This window comes from Nyctereutes procyonoides, unplaced genomic scaffold (genome assembly GCF_905146905.1).
Source record: "Nyctereutes procyonoides isolate TBG_1078 unplaced genomic scaffold, NYPRO_anot_genome, whole genome shotgun sequence".
NCBI lineage: Eukaryota > Metazoa > Chordata > Mammalia > Carnivora > Canidae > Nyctereutes > Nyctereutes procyonoides.
The window spans coordinates 6,072,689-6,076,792 of record NW_026575032.1 but is presented as its reverse complement, the minus strand read 5'-3'; the positions used below and the strand labels follow the sequence as shown (position 1 = coordinate 6,076,792).

The following is a 4,104-nucleotide window of genomic DNA, read 5'->3' as shown; positions in this document are numbered from 1 at the left end:
TAGTGAAGGCTTGCTTAAGTCTCCAATGTTCCACTCCCTAAATTAATCCTAAGGTGATTTTGATCTGAAAATATTTGAAAGAAGTTGTAAGCAGTTTCCTACTTTTCACTAAAAATAAAAATCTCTGTTTATTATTATAAAAGATAATCTTCTTTGGATGTCATTTGTGATTTATGACAATTAAACCATATTGACAGAGTTTTAGAGTATATCCTGTTTTCTGTGGTATAAGCCAAATATCTAAATTATATAAAAGTTATTAAGAAATATGTACTTTTCCAAATTGTGTCTGATTTTTCAGAATTGTGAACTGCTCTGACTCTGGCAGTGGTATTAAATAGCAGGTTTTGTATGAACATCAGTAACCAAAAATCTTTATCTCTTACATAATATACCACAAATAATCCAAGGCTGAGGAGAAATCAATAAAGCTTTCAAATTCTCTTATATAATTTTGAACCAACTGTAACATGAGATGACAATAAGTGTAATACAGTTAAGAGAGGGGTAGCTGTGCTTCAAGGCTTCTGCTTGTAAAACATTGGTCTCTAAACCCTGATATACTCTGAAAGTGTTAAGGAAGAAACTGATGTAAAGTTTACATATGGTGCTCAATAAACAGATTCATAATTTTGGGACAATGAGGACTGTCACACAGATACGTCTTTCTCTGAACTCAGATTGCATTTGTGATTATTTCTAATCTGTTTAGGATTTAATTAGTCTCTACTTTTTGATTTACATATGCCAGTTTTTTTCCAACTAGAGTGGAAGCTTCCAGAGAACACTTACCACATCTAATACTTCTTTTTATGTCCCTGATATTTTTAACAGCCTAGGACACTTATTAAGTGGTTAATAAATCTATTGACTAATTAAAATTCTTTTGCAGATGTTTTCTATCACTTTCTTTTTTAAGTTGAAAAACTATTTCATCAGGAAAAAAAAAAAGTGATCTAACTTTATGTGTCTATCTACCACAAGTCTTTGGGCCAAAAAGACTCAAGAGCAGTGATGTTCTCATCAAGGTCATTCCCAAGTCCAACATCCACTAGAAACAGTAAGCAGGAAGACAGCACATCCCCCACTACAGTTTCTGCACACAATGAGGCATGCTGGGAGAAAAGAACATAAATGGGAAACTATAGAAGTATTGAAGAACAAGAAGAACAGGAAAATGGGCAGAGCAGAGGAAAGGAAGAGGTGGTTTGAACTTAGCAATGTAAATTAAGGTCCACAGTTCTGAGGGGACTGAACTTACAGAGCCAAGAACATCCCAGAGACAGGATACCATGAAAGGTATATTCTCATACACAACCGTAACTCAGGATTTCAGCCCACACACATCCCACTTTGATATTCTGTGTTGTCAAAGTCCCTGATCGCCTCCACTGCGTCCTCTACCCAGTTCATGTGTAGGAAGGGATAATCTTTCACAATGTCACATTTGACGACTAAACCACACACCTCAAACTTCGCCCGAAGCTATTTGTTAATAGAGGTGGGGCTAATGTTGCCCACGTGCAACTCTGGTGTTTTTGCTCTTTTTCTTGCTGGCTTCCACATTGATGTCCACCCTGTGCAGTTTGTAGGGTAGAGGTTGTGTACAGATCCTTTGCTGCCATCTTGTTCTCCACATGCCCAAATAAGTTTTTTTATTTCTTTAAAGATTTATTTATTTGTTTGAGAGAGAGAGAGAGAGAGAGAGAGAGAGAGAGCAAGAGTGGGAGAGGCAGAGAGAAAGAGAATCCCAAGTTGTCTACATGCTGAGTGTGGAACCCAGGGTGGGGCTCTATCCCAGAACCCTGAGATCATGACTTGAGTGGAAACCCAAAATCAGGGACACCTGGGTGATTCAGCGGTTGAGGGTCTGCTTTTGGCTCAGGGCATGATCCCGGAGTCCTGGGATCGAGCCCTGCATCAGGCTCCTTGCATAGAGCCTGCTTCTCCCTCTGCTTATGTCTCTGCCCCCCGCCCCCCCTCTCATAAATAAATAAAATCTTAAAAAAAAAAAGAAACCCAAAGTCAGGGGCTTAATGGACTGAGTCACCCAAGCAACTCCAAAGTGATAGTTCTTAGTGATGCCACATTGTAGCACCTTCCCACACTGCTTAAAGAGTGAGCACATCTTCTGCTCTGTGGCCTTCTTGGGCATGTTTCCAATGAAGAGCTTCATTATTTGGACACAGCCTGCAGGGAACTCAGCAGGGGCTCTTCCTTGTGGTGCAGATGTTTCTGACAAAATGCTAAAATGACAATGGCCACATCAGTGATTCTGGGTAGAAGCTGCTATCATTTTAGATGGACTGGTACTCAGGTAACCCTGCATTTAGGTTATACAGCGACATCATTATCAATGCAAGAAGCAATGCCTAAAGCTGGACCAATTAGGCCATTCTTCTCTGCTGACATTGGACAAATCACAGGGGAGAAATTGGATAGTTTCTTACTGCTATTTGGACTTGTCTGTACATTAGGCTTTCTGTTGCAAAGAATGAGAAAAGCAGTTTTTTGGAATTATTGAAAACCTAGAATTTTAGCCTTAATAAGCCTTATAGTCTGTTGTCTTGGAATTTACTCATTTCTCTTCATAAACAAACATCTTTTATCAATATAAAATCTTAAATTATTAATATTTTAAGAAAATGTATCTTTTATTCCAATTTGGAACTTGAAAACCACACTATTTGAAAGAATTTATGACGGATTAAATTCATCTCTTTCGGTTGATTGAAAGGAGGAAATTAGAGTTCTGGCATAGCAGAACTTGAGGTTTTCTAAAAAATTCAGTAAAGAGCTTTAGTCTTAGGTAAGAGTGTGTGCGAGCGTGCATGTGCGTGTGTGTGTGTGTGTGTATGTATTTTGTGGGAAAGGGTTGGGAAGTATGTTGAAATCTGGTTTGGAAATATGTTGAATAATGCCTCTAATTCCTTTCCAGTGTTAAAATTTTGATAATGTGATGACCTTAAGCTCTATAACTGATTCAAATAACTTTAATTACTTTGAGATGTTTCCTCATTTTAAAATGGAGAGATTGAGAAAATCTTTAAAAAAAAAAAAAAAAAAAAGGGATCCCTGGGTGGCGCAGTGGTTTGGCGCCTGCCTTTGGCCCAGGGCGTGATCCTAGAGACCCGGGATCGAATCCCACGTTGGACTCCCAGTGCATGGAGCCTGCTTCTCCCTCAGCCTGTGTCTCTGCCTCTCTCTCTCTGTGTGTGTGTGTGACTATCATAAATAAATAAAAATTTAAAAAAAAGAAAATTAAAAAAAATGGAGAGATTGAATGGCTAATCTGCCTCAGTTTGTAGGAAACAGGGAAGATCATACTTGTGTGACTTTAGAAAATGACAAAGCTATAAAAATGCTTTTGTTATCATTGCTGTCTTTGAACTCATGACACATGTTTACATATATTTAAAGTAGTCACTCATACTACTCAGTAATATAAAAATCCTCATATTCTGCTGACAGTGACCTGAGTTATGGTGGATTACGCCTGGAAATTATACATGCTGATGAAATTTTAGTGTGTGCTCAATTGTAAGCACTAACCCTAAAGTAAACCTGTTCCTGAGGTACCTGGGTGGCTCAGTGGTTGAGTGTCTGCCTTGGGCTAAGGGTGTGATCCCAGTGTTCTGGGATTGAGTCCCCGCATCTGGCTCCCCACAGGGAGCCTGTTTCTCCCTCTGCCTATGTCTTTGCCTCTCTCTCTCTGTCTGTCTTGACTAAATAAATAAAATCTTTAATTAAAAATAAACAAACCCATTCCTCACTACCTAGTAAATGTTTCTGAACTAATTATTGAGCTGCTATCAGCTGGAGTTGCTGACAATCATTAGGAACTTCCAAGCTCATTATGTGTTCAAAAATACAGCACTTGGCACCTTAAGAACTGCTAATTATGCCCAGATCCTAATCTTAATTTTCCAATTTATTGTGATTTCTTCATTATGTCCTAACAGTCTGAGTAAGCAGCTTATCTCCCAATATTTCCACTTGTCTAAACAGATGTTTTCTTTAAACAGATGTTGGCGCTTCCCGGGAAGGAGCCAGCCCTGTTTGAAGAGAAGAAATGATAATTTACTTAATCTTGTATAAAGCTTT

The 4,104-nt window shown here is 38.5% G+C and overlaps 1 pseudogene; it reads right to left on the bottom strand.

Annotated features, from left to right (window-relative positions):
- Positions 1-1,332: 1,332 nt before the first annotated feature.
- Positions 1,333-2,176, bottom strand: LOC129504302 (RNA-binding protein 4-like; annotated as a pseudogene).
- Positions 2,177-4,104: the final 1,928 nt, after the last annotated feature.